Source organism: Channa argus, chromosome 12, assembly GCF_033026475.1.
Source record: "Channa argus isolate prfri chromosome 12, Channa argus male v1.0, whole genome shotgun sequence".
Taxonomy (NCBI): Eukaryota; Metazoa; Chordata; class Actinopteri; order Anabantiformes; family Channidae; genus Channa; species Channa argus.
The window spans coordinates 16,579,431-16,597,759 of record NC_090208.1 but is presented as its reverse complement, the minus strand read 5'-3'; the positions used below and the strand labels follow the sequence as shown (position 1 = coordinate 16,597,759).

The 18,329-nt window shown below is 39.9% G+C and overlaps 1 protein-coding gene across 3 annotated transcripts in view; it reads left to right on the top strand.

The window, feature by feature from the left end:
• Positions 1-314: 314 nt before the first annotated feature.
• Positions 315-18,329, top strand: part of gal3st3 (galactose-3-O-sulfotransferase 3) — a 31,410-nt gene continuing 13,395 nt past the window's right edge. Inside the window, exons 1-2 of one of the 3 annotated variants that reach the window (XM_067524821.1) lie at positions 315-689; positions 8,078-8,638. The gene's annotated coding sequence lies outside the window, so the exon portion shown is untranslated. Of the gene's footprint in view, positions 700-8,077; positions 8,639-18,329 lie in introns of all 3 variants that reach the window. The other 2 variants (XM_067524822.1, XM_067524820.1) reach the window with 2 other exon arrangements.

Here is an 18,329-nt window from a genome sequence, read left to right as displayed (position 1 = left end):
GTCTGCTATCAAGTTCCAGTTCAAATTCAAATTTCTTTCAATGGCATGGTCAAATGACTTCACACAAAATCGCTCCAGTAGCGAGAAACGGCCCGAGGCAGAAGTTGTATTCAAGCAATCACTCACAAACAGTAAATCCATGCACCCCAGGAAGATTATTGGCGCATATGGACGAGTTTTCCGTTGGGATTGTGTGTGGGTGTTTGCGTGTGTGTGTCTGTCTGTGTATGTGTGGAGGACCATATGTGCTTGCTGTGTGCGTGCGTGCCATCAGCCCGGCAGTGCGCTTCCCCTGCATCACACACACCACAGACAGACGCGCAAAGGCTACTGGGGGGAGAGAGAGAGAGAGAGAGAGAGAGAGAGGTGGGGGGGACGGTCTCCTGTTTTGCTGCACGAGGAGAGGAGTCGCGAGGAGCCTTCGCTGACAGACAGGCAGGAGATCTGTGGCTGCCTCCCAGTGTGCCGACGCCTGAACAATCCCCAAACTGCACCGACACCAAAGAAACGAAGGAGAGGAGGAGGAGGAGGTGTTGGAGGAGCGAAGGCTTCCCCCCTCCCCTGCAAAAAAATATTGAGAAGCAGGAGGAGAGAAAAGCGGGGACAGGGAGCCGGCTGGCCGGGACGCGGAGCCCGTGCAGGGCGACAGAAATCACCGCCACGACCGTCACATCTCTGAGATGACAAAGGTGAGTGACGGTGTGTTCTCATTGTGTAACATCAGCATCCCTGTCCTAGATGGCGTCTTTAATCCCCACGCTGGAGTTGTGCTGGACATGTCTGATGTGCTGTGTAAAAGAAAACGGGACTGGTGTGGCACAACAGGGCATTTTGTAGCGGCGGTTGTGTTTGTTTTCGCCCCTCTCCCCAAATCATCTCCCAGCTCTTTGAAGGGGACATTTACGCCGTTTTATAAAAACGGATCTTTGGGTGGACGGATGACACTTTGTCTACGGGGAATTGTGTCCACAGCCGACATGTGCCATTTGGAGATGCGCGGCGGAGTGATTTCATTCATCACGACCCCCGAAATCTAATCTGATCTGGCCCAGATTTGAGGAGATTTTTGTTGCTTATGAACTGTAACAACGGTTGTGTGAGTGTGAGTGTAGTGGTGATGGAGGAAGGTGAAGGATGAGGCAAAGTGTTTATTGTGATTGTCTCCTTGAGCGCCTGAGGCTTGTCATGATGATTGATTCCGCCTGTTCAGTCAGATTAGGAGCGTGTGAACACATATCACATATGCCGGCAAATTAAACTGCACGCAAAGACTGACCGCGCGAGATTATCAATCCGTTTGTGCCCCCGGAGAGGGGGGCAACAATTAATGACAAACTATTTATATCTGGAGCTTTATTTGATGTAGTATGCGCTAGTAACCTCGATTGCTGGGTGTTCAATATTTTCCATAACGCAAATGTGATTCCTTTCCATTAGCTGATTAGTTTGTTTTTTTTAAACAAAGTTGGTGGAAGTTTCCTCTCTGTCCTGTTTGGTGTTACAACAGTGGTTATGGTGTCCATAAATAATCCACATTTCTTTTTTACAGCAGATTCAGGAAGTCTGAATTTGAGAAAAAATGTGAATGGAGAGAAATAACTGGTCAAATAAGCAACCAAAGGTAGAAGCTTTGTCTCTGGGTCAGCCCTGCCCCTTGGTCAGTGCTGGGATCAACTCCAGCCCCCCTACAACCCCCAATAGGATAAGCCTATAGATGAGGAATGGATTAATTAATCAAATCAATTACAGATGGTCATGGATAACAGTCGAGTCAAGTTTAGTCAGTTTTATTTTAATAGCCCCAAATCACAAATCTGTCCACCATACCACACCATCTGTCTCTACACACTCAGTTTGAATTTGCATCTGTTATCTATTGTGGATTTTATATCTGTGGGTTTCTGTTAGTTGGACAAAACATCAGATAAGGTTTCAGGAAAGTGTAGAGTGCTCTTTGAATTTATAAGAAAACTGTCAGAAAATGCACACACACACACACGCACACACACACAAATGCATAAAGTACACGGCCACAAATTATTTGCAGGTGCAGAAAAAATAAGGACACAATGTCAAATCTCACACATTATATTGTAACACAAACAAGTGAATTATAATTAGTATGTTATTTATTATTTTAAAATCTGCTCAAATAAGTATTAACTCAATAAACAGGCTCTAAACGGATATAATCATTAGCAGTGGTATGTAAGCATAACACAGGAACCATAATCGCAACGCTTTTCTCCCACTCCTCACATATGTCAGTCCATTTCTGCACCTGTCTCTGTCTCCTCTGCATCTCCAGGAAGTAGGTTAGGAGAAGGGAGGAGAGGTGACTTAATCAACCTTTTTGCGGCCGGCCATTTACAAGCAGAGACCTGAAAAGGTCCCCTTCTTCTGGCATGTTCGCAAGAAAGGCACAAGACCAAGTGATGAATGTGTGCTCTGTTTGGAGAACAGCAATGCAGGGAATAACAATGGAGGCAAATGGGGGGAGAGGGGGTTAGAACAGTGACACACATATACTTGTAAATACACACACACGCACAAAGCTTCTTGAAAAAAGTCAATATGATAAAGTGTGTTGTTCTGAAGATTAACTGCATCGCTGGGTTGAACCTCATCACAAGTCTTTTTAGACTGAGGGTGCCCTTTAAAGGCAACGCTGTGGGAAAGGAGTTTATTTATACAATATTAAACCATGATATACAGCTCTGTGGCTGCTCACTGTACAGTGTCCATAAAGATGGGAGCTTTAAGGCACTGAGCCAAAAAGGGAGCACTGTTTACAGTTTCCCAGGTAACTTTGCTCCTTATGCTGTTTGCACATGTTGTCATTGGTTTGCCTGTGGACAAGAGGATTTGACCAATAAGCATGTAAATATGAGTCTTTCTTATTAGATTGTTCGTATGTTATTTGATCACTAATATCTCAAAGTAAACTGATAGCTTACTCCCAAGTGTTTTGCATCCAGACTTAAATATTATTTGACATTTTTGTGGAATTTTGTAGACTAAATACATAATGCTACATTGCATCTCTCTGGGTGAATTGTTCTATTTTTCTATGATAAATCAATACAAAGGTCAATCGATGAATTGGTGAAAATTAAAAGCTTCTGCCTTAATATAACTCCCAACTTTTCGACTTCACCTTCAGCCATGTCAGGAGGATTTAAACCAAAACTGACAGAATCATAATCTGCTGCTTACAGAGAGCAACAGCAAGCATGATAGTGGCTGTAAAGCTTTAAATGAAAGGGACAGTAAGGTAGCACAAAGACTCACATAAGAACTTGCACATATGGGAAAACACCAGTGTTGTCTTATTCTTCTTTTTCTACTAGCTGGTATTGATAGGAAGTGGAGTATTGGCAAACATGTACAAGGATCAGCAGGTCTTCCTTATTTGTATTAATTGAGGCTGTGATGGACTGCCGGTCTAAGTGATTACAGCACTTGTGATTAAAAATTTACTTGTGGGCTTCTCGGCACAGAGAACTGACAGACTGTGTGTTTATTTGTGTTTTTTTTTCCCCAATGTGTGGATGTGAGCCCAAGTGAGATTAATTCTCCATGTTAACAAACATCTTGGTTTGACCCTGGCCAGCTTGCAAAAGCACACACATAAACACACTCACACACCATCCACTTGATCCCCTGTTGGGTTAATGTTGGCCATGAGCAACCCTCCCTTCAGAAGCACACCAAACACACACACACGCACATGCATACAACAAACAAACACTTGCAGTCTTTTCTTGATGCATTAATGCAAAGGCACATTTTTTCGTCTTTGTGGTGTGGGACCAAATAGATTTATATCAACATGCGAAGCTGCCATACTAGAAAGTGAATAAGGCTAAAATGACTTTTTATCCCTTTCACTGAGTCATATTGATCCTCCAACAGACCCCAGCTGACATCTGTATATTAGCAAAGGCTTGTTCATGAACTTTAACAGGGGAGCAAAGGCTTTCATATTTCCAAATGAAAAATGTTGAATTCTAAAGGGTTCTTTATCTTTTGACAAAAAGGCTTTTATTGTGGTAGCCACGGCTCTGTCTGTGGCCGCTGGTGCCAGATGAAGACAGATGGATGAGGTTTTTGTTTGGGCCTGGCTCCAGGGAGCTGCCCTTGGTGTGAACATTTTCATCTACTTGTTGATGTCCCATAGTCAGATTCCAGCAGACTCTGGATTAAAACGGTCTTGCTAGGAAGATTAGGGGGGGGGGGGCAAAGTCCTGTATCTGGATGGCCCTGTTGTTCTGCACGAAATGCATTATTTATTATTAGTACAGAGAGCATCTCAGTTTAGTTGTTGTCATGGTCAGACACACTACTCTGCTGCAGAGCCAGACATGTGTTTACATACATGTGATATGAAGAATAGCATCTGAGTAACTTTATGTTAATCTGCTTTTCATAGTCAAAGCAGTATAACAAAAATGCACATTTCTGAATAGCTGATGCACTAATGTGTCTTATGTTTAGTTTCTTTGATAGAGATCTGAAAAATCACGATAGGAAATGTATATTTATCAATATTTACTGCCTTATGTTTAACTATTATTAGGTTTGTTTTAAGTAAATATTACAGTAACTGCACATAAAAATATATAATGAGGAAATTATGAAAGTGATGTAGAGGATGTTGAAGTAGATTTATCTGCTGTGAGTAGTGCCTGTGCAGCCCAAAGAACTTTCATAAATAAGGCAGCAATAAGTTTTACATAGTTAGAAGTAGAAATTTTGCAATTGGAAGCTGGGCTGCTAAATTTGTGACCCGTTCATGTATTATTTTCAACCCCTTTGTTAGTGCTGGGCAATAAAACTATATTACTATGAAAAATGTTTTCACAGCAACGCGGATAAATTGACCAGAGGTTTTCAGTAAATATATTTGTTCTGCATTTGGGTTTACTGCTATTCACAATCATCTTATTTGGCTGCAGCAAATGGCTCATGAGCTGACACACCAAAAAAAACAAAAAAACACCCTAATTGTTGCAAACCGAAAAGTGAGCGACCATGAAAGAAAGATTGGGAAAAACAGGTAACACAACATCAGCGATTGCAAAATGGTTCCGATTTCTTAAGCCGGACAAACAGCAGAGTGATAACAGTGACAAACTATGCAGGTGACCTGTGCTGACAAAGGCTGGGAGGTACAGCAAATCCCTTCCACCATTTGAAAAGGTAACTTTATATATTCACATTCCCGAACTGATAACAACTGCAAATCTGCCAGGCTCACAAACAGCCCTTGTTCAGTAAAGTCACATCAGCCTAGTAAATATTACACCATGTTGGTTGTAGAGCAGATCCAGTTGTGATAATATTTTTGGTCGTTTTGCCCAGCACTTCTCTTATGTAGCATGATTGTAAATATATTTGCCCATCAATTTATGGTTGTACAACTTGTTTTAAAATAATCATATTGAAGTTACTTAACTGTTCCTATAATCATATTATTGCTTCAGATGTAATTAGAGCGAGTTTTTGGCAGGCACGTATGCACAGTGTCATGGATACTGTATTTACATTGGTTCCAAAACTTCCACTTGTTGGTGTTTTTCTCCCTTAAACCTGACATGAAGTCAGGTATAACTGGTATGTTTCTCTGCCCTGGTGTTCAGGATCACAGTTCTGATTGGAAAAGTTGGGCGTTTTATTTACATGGTACTGTTCCCATGAACTTTGAGGAAACACAAACCCCCTCTGAAGAGAAAGACGAGGCTTATACTGCTCAGAAAGCCACATCAAACACAATCGTCTGGGAGAACTAACAAAGCTGGTCAGTAAAGACATACTGTGTTGGCTATCAACTCCAAAGTCTGTAACAACGAGTCATTCGATATGTTATCTATAGAATCAGTGGCACAAAATAATCCAGAAACCAGATACTCTGAACAGAGTATCACGTTTCAGCATCTGGGTTAATAGAGGGCTTCATCAGGAAGGTCTGGGTTTGAAGAACGGAGGACATTACTGTGTGTTAAATAGTATTGATGAGGGACATTTTTATTGTTGTCTGATCTTCAGACTGAGCTTCCTTTTTATTGCAGTGCATCGCATTACTTCTTATTGAGTAGCCAACACTGGACATGGATTAAGTCAGGATGCCTTCAAGGTCAAGGTCTGAAAAGTGCTGACAAAGGAATTGCTGGAATCTTTAGATTTTACATAAATACAGACATGAGTTTTTGCACACGTCGTCTCTCTGGATTTGAAAAGAAATTTTAGAGTAAATTTGGGGCCCTTTGATTTGTTCCAGCAATAAAAGGATTTTACCTCCAATTTTTTGTGTTATTTATGTTGCCTGAAAAACATTAAGTGAAAGCTGAATATACCAGAACAGTTTATTTTCTGTATATATTTTCCATACTCCAGGCAGGAATATAACCGTGATCATGAACTACGCACACACACACACACACACACACACACACACACACACACACACACACACACACACACACACACACACACACACACACACACACACACACACACACAGTGGAGAATGCTTTTGAATTTGATTTTTTTTAAACATTTTGTTTCATGTCCTTTTTTTGCACCACAGCTTTACCACACAAAAAGAATCTGTTTGGTCTAATACGCAGGAGAAACTTTTTGAGAGTGCAGAGGTGCACAAGCAGAGTAAAAGTCTCTGTAAAACCTCTGTAAAGTGCTTACTGTGTTTCATCCGGAGTTGCACAAACCCTGTCCCTGTCATTAGAGGAGGACTTAGGACCCTCGGGGGCATGTTTTCAGAGTGTGTGCTCATCTGGCATACGTACCTGTGTGAATGTTTGTAGATATTATTGTGAGTTTATGAGGTCAGCCATGTGCTTTATTTATTTATACCTTATTTATTCACTGCCTATAAGTGTATATACAGTATGTGTGTGTGTGTCAGGTGCAGAGGGTGTTCTCCCCTGGGGCTTCTGGTCTGGCACCCTAATTAATCACTTTTCTGGCCAGAGAGCCTACAAGGCCTTGTTGCATCCTAACGACACAATCCCACTGAGCAGAGCACACATTCACATCTGTACTTCTGAAGTTACAAGAACCTTTGTGTACCCATCCTTAAAAGGAAATATCAAGTTTAAACAATTTGGCTCTAGTTTAGTGTTGGCAATAATTTATGTTGGTAATAAGCAATAATATTTGCAATGTGTTAATTGCTGCAGATGAACAGATTCGCATGGCAAAAGCAAAATGTAAAATAATTATTCAAACATTTATCACTGTTAACAAGCTGACATCTATAAGAACTATAATAATTTTGATGTATGGGACTTAACATAGTTGTGTATGCATATAGGTTGTCTGTGCAGTGAAGGGCTATTACACTCAATTTGGAAGGACTCACCTGAGCCTAAATGCTTAGTTGATTAGTCAGGTACTAATTGCAAATATTGGTCGCAGCTTTTAAATTGTGAGGATTTGTACCTGCTTGTCTGTTTCATATGAATGTAAACTGAATAATCCTGACTTTGGACTACAGGTCAGACAAAAACAAGACATTTGAAAATGTTACATTGGACAGTTGTGACATTTTGTGACATTTATCACAGGTTTTTGGCATTTAATAATTAATAGGAAAATATCTTTTTTACAACCTGCCTGCTCTCGTGGTGATACATTTCTTGCTCCAGACTTGTGTGCTGATAGATGTGATCTACCATACCTAACCCCACCTCAAAAAAAGCCACAAAGGTTTAAGCTTAGCCAAAATGTCCTCAGTTTCCAAAAATATTTTAATTTCTGAGGATTAAAACTCCCCGGTCCTCAAAAAGATAAAAGGTCAAGAGGATAAAGACTCTGTATAAACAAGTATGGCACGGAACCTCTGTAAATACAGGTGTTCAAGCAATGACAAATAAACATTAGCATATGCATACATTTACTGCACACACAAACACGTACAAATGCACACAACCATTTACTCATACTTAGGCAATGACACACAGACACACAAATGAGCACATAAACAAATTATCCATACTATGCACAACCCTGTAAATCTCTCATAAACAATTTCTCCTTTCTTTTACTTTTCTTGCAGTACGTATCAGCGTCCGTTCAGCCGGCCGACTGCAGAGTCATCTGGGTGTTTTGTTGAGATGCTGGAGTGGTGGTTGAAATCTGATTACAGTCTTACACAGCTTCCCTCAACGGCGTGAGGGCGATCACTTTTACTGCCGCCTCACCTGCCCCGTCTGGCTGCCCTCTGCCCGATATTCCTTTTCCCCACTGTCGGTCTCTGTTCTGCATCACCACTCTGCATAATGGTGCTGCAGGCTGGCTCAGTGGTTGGATAAACTCTCCTGTGGCTGGAAGGTCTTGTGTTTGATCCCTGCAGCAGCCAACGTGTGCTCTGCTCAGCTGCTGTTTGTGAAGGACTAAAATTTTAAAGCAAAAGTGCACAGATGGCACATTTTGTCAGCTGGTGTTTACCATTCATATTCCTGTGAATATTGGTTTTATTGGTAAAACATCCAGTCACAAGATTAAGACCAATAAAGACAACTGTGCATTGCTGCAAACACAGAGAAATCTAAAATGCTTGAGGTGGACAGGTGGCAGTACAGAACGTCAATAGTCAAGTAAAAGTGCTCAATGACAGGTAAGTACCAGATTTTGCTCAAATTCCTCACTCAAGTACTAAGTACTTTTGTTTTGGGTTTTTTTGTCCTTTCGGCTTATCCTGTGAATTCAGGGTCACCACAGTGGATAAGTACATGACCAGAAATTTACTTAAAGGGCAAAAGTACAAGTACCCCATCTGAGAAAGTGGTTTTCTGAGTTACTTATAATTACACAAAGTATTACTCAACTTGATACTGTTGATAACATGTAGAAGTTTACTCCAGATTTCGACCTTATAAACAAAGTTTCTGCAGAAATCTAAATTGTTTGAGCCTTAGTCCAACGCAATAGAGCATTAAGATCAATAGAGTATTAAAGTAAAATTACTCATTTTACAGAATGGCTATTTCTGGATGATATATAATCCTATTATTGGATTAAAATTATAACTACATAACTGTGAAGCTGCCCCTAATGTATCAGCTGGTAACTACTTTAAGTAGTGACAGCCAAGTTAATTTTTTTGAGTTTTTAACTCCCTTGCTAGTTGGGTGTGCTAGCATTTGCATCTTATGTTGCACTCTGCTCGAACCCTTACTTAGACTTCTGATCACATGTTCTCGATTCTATACAGGGAAAAAAAATACACAATCCAGACTCAGCATGCATTAAGTTGGAAATGACAGGGAAGTACATTTACCATTTCACAGTCAAGAGTAACGTACTTTTATTGGCGTCTCACTAAGGCAGGATACCACCAGTAGTTTTCTCTGCTTGCCTCTATTATTTCGACAACCGTCTGTCCACATATTTTCTCTGAGCTCAACACATTGTCTATTCGTCTATCATCTGTGTGATCACTTGCTTGCCAAATATCTGTTTCTCCACCTGCTCATATCCTTACATCACTGTCTTATCACATCTCCAGTGATGCTGTGATAGTTTAAAACGTCCCCTTCAAAATAACTAAGTCCAAGCAAAGATGGTAAGATTTTATTATTTATTTAATTGTAACTCACTTTGGCCTCACCTCATGTGTCTCATTTACATTTTCAAGTACTCACAAATACTAGACTTAATTTCTATCTTTCTCTCTTCATTCTCACCTCCCTCCTTGTTCAACACAGAAGTTTCACCACAGGCAGCATTGCCATCTGCTTTTGACATTTTTAGAATGAGAGAAACTTGTGAGAACAGCATGTTTATTGTTTCACTGTGGTTAATAATTCAGACTCTGGCCAGATATCTGGAATGTGAAAGCAGGACCGACATTTTTGGAATTTCGGAATTTGGAAAACATTGTTAAATATTCCAAATATTATCCTGCTCTGGTCCAGAAGTGACATTTGGAACTGATGCTATAATTAGTCCCCATTGGTGGGCCAACATAAGGCACCACACGGTCTGAAAAGCGTCAATCCACATCACCAAGTTACATTTTTTTTACACATCTGCAATGAGCAAATGTATTTGCTGTCCCAAAGGGCACAAACCTGGGATCAAAAGTAACAAAGGAAATTTACCATTCAAAATGTACTAAAATACTAAAAAATACTTTTACTTTACTTACTTACTTTACTTTATCTTACTTTATGCTAATTCCACTGTGGCAGCTGTAGTTTCTACTTACTTTGCAAATTAGAATGAACCAGTGAAATAAATTAAACCACCTGACAGTATATAAAATATGTAGTTACTGCTAATTCTAACACGGTGGCTGCAGTATCAATACTGCAAACATGTTCATATATCCTTAATAACAACGCATGTGTATCTAAACATTCTGCACAGATAAACTAAATTTTCACTGCATGTTGAGTACTCTTATGGTTCAGCTGAATTTTGCCGGTAATATTTGTTTATTTTTACATAAGTTTTTGAAAACCGCACTTTTACATGTAGAAAATACTCAATGTTATTAACCATTGAATTCCATTGGTTCAAATGGAAGCAACAGGACAAAAAGAAGCAGTAAATAGCAAGATCGCATAGCAGATTAATCTGTAGGCTCCCAGGTTTATCGCCACTGCTTTTACCTTTAGGTATAAAGCCTAGAAGTAGGTGAAAGCCAAGTGAAGACGATGATTTATTGTGTTTACAACATCAATTTAAATGTTTAAATTTCTAAAACAAGTTCAGTTTTGTCAAGTTTTCTCTTTGACTAATATTTCCTGCCCGTCCTCAGTAAAACATTTCTATTAGTCCGGTCTAATCACAACTGGACATCCTTTCTGCCTCCTCCTCCTGTTAATTACTCTACAAGTTACATTGAAACATCAACCAATATTATGGCTTATTTTCTTTTTAATTTCTCAATTATCACCGCAGAAGCAACGATTATTAACCAGAGACCTTTCTTCTATTAGTATGAGAAATTGGGTGAATCTCTTGCTCTAGCAATAATCAACAAAGTAGACACCCAATTAAGTCCATTTGACCCTGTCATAATTGGATATGAATGAGGACGGCGCCTTCTCAAGTGGTGTTTAATTGCTTGCAGGGATTTTCACTATCAAAGCAATGTTCTATTGATCTGATGTGTATTGATCTTGCTTATTGCTGTTTGCACGGAGGCTTATCGGCTCATTAGCTTATGCTGTGTTTCTCAAAGCAGCAGTGTGGGTGCAAAGCCAGCAAGGGTTAGAGTTCGGCATCAGTGGTTATGGCATGCCGTTTTTCTGCCAGCCCCCTGTTGTTTTTAGCTGTCAACTGTTTTCCACAAAAACCACAAACCACGAATGCAATCATTTTTATATTGTAATTACACTTCTGCTCCAGGTTTATTGGTTTCTTTCAGCCTATTAACCTACTCATTCAGTAGTTGTCAAGCCTGAATAAACCTGTAGGTACCTGATTAAACCTCTCAGATGTTCAGGAACATTTGTCCATGTAAAAACCCAAAACAACTATGGTGTAAATATCTATGAATCAGACACACACTGGCATTCAAAGAAACATGTGCAGACAGTCTTTCCTACACAGATGTTTAGGAAGCCTTCGCAATATAAACCATTTAAGATATGTTTAATATCAGTGGTGCTATTTATTTAAAGTTTAATAGTTCTTGATTAGATCAAGTACAAATAGTAATGTGATCACTGTAATATTTTGACAGACTATTTTCTGTACCTGCCATATTCTCAGGGCACAATGACAACCCTAGGTTTTAGGCTTAAATTGTGCAGACTTTTAAAAATGTCCATTTGGAAAAATCCATTGAGGATGCTTATGTACAGGGCTCAAATTTCTGTGCTGCTGAAGGGATCAATGTCTATGATGTATTTACACATTAATTTACACCAGTACACAAGTTTTTACTGGCTTGTGAAGATAGTAAACCAGTATGCTGGGGTTTACTTGTTTATAACATATCTCCATCTCAGTAGTAGTTTTTTCTGAATTGCATTGATTAATAAAGAAAAGCAGGCACTAACAGAGCTGCCTATTTCCCAGCCTGATATCCATCTACTTTCATTCACATTCTTTAGCTAATTTTCTTTTCAAGCACCAAAGGCCACCCAGTCTGTCCACCTCAGTAGCATTTGCAAGCTGCTGATGAAAGAAAACAAGCTTATTTTACAAGCTTGAAAATATTCTTCTGCGGTGCTGTGGAGTCTTTATAATTCCTTCAGTTTTCAATCGTGAAAGTGTCGCTGCCTAATTGCAGCATCCAGCACTTTTAGTTGTTTGCTCTGGTGCTGGCAGAATCAAAGCTCTCCAGGTTGACATATTCCCGGGGAGGGAGCGTGTGAGACAAAGGGTTAATTCTGAAAATATGCAGGAACTCTGAGAGATCCTTGCATGTTTAGATTCATAAATCTTTCTTGTTTGTCATGCTGATGAAGTGGACCTTCTCTTTTATCTTTAACGAGAAGGAAAAAATCCTAAGTGGCACACTGCAGGGGAATGAACTGTCATCTATTAAAACCAGGAACACAAAGTGGGCTGCGGTCCAAACGAACCTGCTGGATCACTATGCTCCCTCGGCTCAGCTCTAGTAATTGGCACCCAGAGTATACACAAAGCAGTGGCAGAGGGGGCTTTGTGAAAAAACTCCAATTCCATTTTTGTAATGACAACAAAAGCAAAGTGTGTAGGACAAACTGGCTGATATGAACTCTGCAGGTCAGGCGAGTCAGACTGACAAGAAGCTGTGATTCTTGACTGGTGGAGGTGCTTCAGGGAATTGCCTTGAACATCAAATTAATTTGGCACAGAAGAGTCTGCATCTTATGTAAATGAACAGCTGAGTTGCAAAAGCACATTCAGTTCCCTGAGCAGAATGTGAATGCAGATAAATAAAGAAGAGGGAGTGATATTTTGAGGATGTGCTCCTTCCTGTACACGCACATGCAAACACATTCACATCCCTCGCAACATTGTTATAGAGTGTTTATGATCCAAATTGCTTTTTTATTTTTCAGGGCCAATTGAGGCGTTCTGTTGTAGTTCGCATGAATGACTTCATGTAATGGCCTGCAAGAATAAGTAGCAACTTCTTGATTTTTTCATTTCTGGTCAGGCTATGGGGAAAATTGAAGTGGTCGTCTCTGTTGTTTAAAAGTGATGTGGTGGCGTTTCAAAGGTACTTCTACATAAAATGGATTTTCTCTTGCAGAAAATGATCCCTTCAATATTTCAACAGTAAAATATTAAATTCCCATTTTAAAGGTACAAGCAACATGAGGGTAGTTTTACTCATTCTCGCTGCATCTAATCAGCTATTGAATGGATGTGTTTTTGTGCAGACATTAAAATCCCCAAAGCTTAAAAACATCTGACTTCTTTATTTAAAATCTGCAAAAAATAATGACTTCAAAAGTATGTGAAGGGCAGAAATGAAAAACTAGCTATTGCAGAGAGGGCCACAATTCAACGGCTACTTGTTGGCAAATGGTGCAGATTTTTAGACAATCCATCCTGGAAGACATTCATGTTGTTGCGCTCGGACAGAAATAGCCGTGGTGAGAATGGATTAGAGCCATAGTCACCCCAATTCTGACGTGGGAAAGGTGTGAGAAGAACGGTTTCCAAAGCTAATCCACCTCCTGACAAGCACTTCTGATGAGGCATACTGGCAGCTTTATGTTTGTCAAAAAATTATTCAGGAGTATATGTTTTCCTTAACTCTCCTAAGCCACTGTTGTTATTAAGACATGATTGCAAAATAGTTTTTGTTGCAGAACAGAACACATTCCAGTGCAAGGATTAAACTGTAGATAATGTGGAGTGTTTTATGGAGACGTGCTTGTCATTTCACTTCGCCAAAGGGAACATTGTCTGGCTGATGTTTTCTGTCTCTCCCTCTTGTTCTCTCCCTGGATTTGCTTAAGGCGCTTGCCGGTAAGAAATTATCTAAAAGGCTTTCATCAATAAGTGCACCAGTATTTGGCCTGATGTTGATTTTCACTGCTTAATCAGTCTCAAGCCTCTTTCATTTTCTCCTTCCATGTTCACTTGTCTGTTCATCTGATCTCACCTTTAGTTCTCTACCTCCTGCACTCGCCCCCATTTTCTCCTTGTGCTCTCCCACTCACCACCGTTCTCTCATCAGTCTCTCATGGGTTCATTTAGGGTGAGATAAAGCCCATATCTGTGGGTCCACAGGGAGTCTACCCCAAAGACACGTAATGATCCAGACACACTCCCCAGCACACTCGTGCACAAACATACAGTAAACACATGCAGCTGCATACACATATAAACATATGTGTTTCAGTACAGACATGGAGTCAATTTCTTTCTCTAGAACTCTAAGAGGTCCAGGAACAGGGTGGGGCTGATGCTTAAAAAGCACCATAGGGACTTTAGACAGAGAGCCCTGACTGTCTTTACTGTAAAGATAAAGGGTTGGAGGGTGTACTGATGGAGAGAGGAAAAGCCTAGTGCACATGAGGAGGCGGAGTAGGAGGGTTAGTCAGTGAGGTGCAATTCAGATTAAAATAACGAGGGTTGGAGGGACATTGTGGGAAGAGAGCGATAACAGAAAATGTATTTGCACAGATGCAGACAAGCTGCAATCTTTCTCTGCTCAGGGCTCCTAAAAAATAAAATGTGTTTCACGATACAACAAAGTGTTCATGTTGTACTGAGCTTCAACCTCCAAGTGCACAAGTCATAAGCAATGCTTAGAGTCAAATCATGTCTGCTGTTGTAAATAAAGTATGTGAGTACATTTTCAATATTGATTAAAAAATCAAGCACAATCCACAAAGTCCAGTTTGAGCTGTACCGTGGAGATTCAAGAGAAGTCTTGGCAGATGCTACAACACAACTATTTTTAATCCTGTGAGGCAAGATTTTACAAATCTGGAAAGTTATCAGAAAGGCAATCAGTTTATCCTCAAAGTTGAGGCAAGTTCAAATTTTGCCTGACAAGCAAAAGGTGAATTATATTAAAAGAAGAAAAATAAAATTTCTGACAAAGAGTCACAGTTCATATCGCCAAGGACTTCTTCTAAAAAGTTCAGTAGGAATCTGTTGTAAGTGGACTCACAAGTCTTATAACATATGTCTTTTTTTTTAAAGCTATTAATTTGGCAGCACATGGGGACGACAACCAAAAACCAATAATAATCCTGACTCCACAGCTAAATATCAATGCAGCATTGGGGTGATGAAAGAAGTGAGAAATTATCAGAGCCCCCATTCACTTTAATTAAAAGAAAACCACTGAAAAAAAAGTCAAGCCTCATATCTCATCAGATTGATTTAGAGGACTTCAGAGATAAAGCCTTCCTGGGAAATGAATGGATTTCTTACATTGCTCTGAAAAGTATTTGAGGATTTCTTAGATCCTGGCCATGCTTTTAATTCACCCTTGTCCACACATCCTTCATGATTTATACAGTAGCTCTGTAAAAAGAGTCTCAGCATTCGCCCTACAAATCCTCAAATCATTAAATAAAATAATGCCTTTGGTCTTAAACACCTGCAGATGTCAAAGGCAATATAAGTTCCAGTATGGGGCTGCAGCTGTTACAGGTTGCAGGTTGCAGGTTCAGCTCGACTGCCTGTCCAGTTTTCATTTGTTTTTTTCCTCTGGCAAGGTCAACTAAAGAAATTCTACACCTTGAAAACAAAATTAAGCCCGAGTCACTGCACGTTGTAAAGAGTAATAATCAAATGTGATACCTATTGATCCCCACAGGGCAGAACATTGCAGGTCTGCACTGTGAGGTCAGACCTCAGGGTCACCAGCTCCTGAGCTGTGATGGATTCAAGATCTTTTCAGTAGTAGCAGGATGGGTGCTCGATCTAAAATTCTTTTAGTATTTTATTTTTCCAGGAATTGACATTTTATATTTTACCTACAGTAGAGGTGAATATATAATCGGTAATGCTTGTAGCTTTAAAAATGGACATGAAGAAAGCTTTCCCCCTTGCTTTGAATAACCTATGAAGCAAACCCCTAGTAATTTGTATGAGGGCAGTTTCAAAGGCGAGAGGTAGATTCAATGGAAACTCTTTACAGGGTTTTCTGTATTTCAGGTCTCATGTCTGCAGGAAAAAAGAAGCACATGTGACATTGATTCTCTAGCAGCTGATGAAACTGTTACAAAAATATAGGTTTTCTTACTGCACTTAGCTGTTCCTAAAACATTCGGCAATAATCCACAGGTGGACATTTGTCAGGGTTTTATTCTACGTGGCAGACCATGCAGCAGCAATAGGTAGTAGTAATTTGTGTGAACTTTAACCTGTACTTGTCCCTCTTCAGCAGTCACTGTCACTACAGCTCTCATTGCCACAGGTTGAGCTACAAATTACTGTTAGAAGATTTTTGGGGCTATGTTAGCTTACAAAGCCATAATATCACTCGCCTGCTAGCAAATTATCATTTTCCACATTACTGTTGAAGGGCAGTGCTAATGCTAATGAACCCCCCAGGTCTGTGTGTGTGTATGTGTGTGTGTGTATCTGCTTGCATTTGTGGAATGTACATTGGATTTTGCCCTTGATTTCCCACAGCAGCAGTCATCCTGTTACTGATAGCTGGAGCATGGGTCATCTCCCCAGCGGCTGCGTCTTGAACAGCTGTGTGTGTGTTTATGGTGTGTGTGTGTGTGTGTGTATATGAGGGAAAGATGCACGTTGACATATGTGCTCACTATGTGCCATGCCCCATGAAGTGCTACCTAAAATGTGTGTTTTTTCTGAAACCCTACTAATAGTTTGAGGGTTGAATGTCCCAGGGAGGGGTCAAAGGTCAACATATGAGCTCAGTACAGATGACAAGATCATGGAGTGAAGCAGCTGCTGTTGCCCCAGAGGAATGAGAATGAAGCTACCTTCATATGCTCATTAGGCTTTAGTGTGTGTGTGTGTGTGTGTGTGTGTGTGTGTGTGTGTGTGTGTGTGTATACGCTTGGGGAAAAGTGTGTGGGGTGAGCATTTGTGAGTGCCAATGCAAATGTACAAGGACTACATTTGTTATTTTTGTTCCTGTATAATGTGTTGCTTGTGGTGTTTGCCTTTCTTGTGCGGTGTTGTGTTACTTTCTCAGTGTGTATTGTGAGTCTTTGAATTGCACTTCTATTGTGCTGTGTCACTGTTGTACTGTCTGACAAGACTGGCACTGTGCAACTCTGTCTCCTAAAATGCTGTTCCTATGCAACAACGCAACAAAAATAATTGTTTTTGTGGGGAATGGAATCAGTAGATGATTATGTTCTGATGCAACATATTTTTGAATGAACCAAATGCCACATTTATTACCCTGGGTGTAAACCAAACAGAACACAAAACTCTTTGAAAACTTCTTCCATTTGTTTTCATTGACATTTTGGAGATAACACATTTTCACACAGCAGCAGCAGCAGCAGCAGCAGCAGAAGCAGCAGTAGCAAGAAAAAGACCTCTGGGAGGAATGAAGGCAAACTGACAAAAGTATAGAAGAGATAGGAGGAGAAGAAATGCGGGAGAGAGAGGAGAGATAAAGCCTGAATCACCTGCAGGGAGGGTTTAAGAGAAATGTGAGAATCATTCCTTCAGACACCTTCGTCTAAAATCACATGGTGTTTGTAAGAATACACACAGACCAGCAAAAACAAAAAATGTGGCACAGTCACAGAAATGGGTATTGCTGGATTTTTATAGGAATACAAATGTAGTTGGAAATAATGTGAAATTAATAACCATTAAAATGCAAAACGCCTAACATTATGTTCAAATGATCACATTTGAATAGATACTTAATTGTATTTCACCACTTTTTTGTTGGAAAACCAACAAGTCCAATTACATTAAGTAGATTTTAAGTACGAAAAAATAAAGAATAAATAGAAACTGTTTAGTTTAAATCAACGACACATTTTGGTTTGTGTCAAATATCTAACTCTTAAATACAGAAAGACATGTCTATAAACATGTTTTTTAATTATATATATTATTAGCGCTGTAGTAGCAGCAGCTGTGTGTAGTTAGCTATTTGACATCTTGTTTGGTCACATTCTCCTTCTTTTGCATTGCATTGCATGTGTTATACACACACATGTATAACCCTGTAGATGTTATACATGTTCGCTTATGCGGTGTGGTCTTGAAAACCTAAGTGCAGAAGGTGGCATTCACCTAGGTGCTGAGAAAACATACTAGTTATTTTCATTAGTGGTTAGTATTGACCTTGTTTAAGACGATGGCTTGTGACAACACCATAAAATGCCAGTACATACAGAACCGAGTTAATGACAAATATTGTGTTTGTTGCTCAGAGTAACATGTGCCAC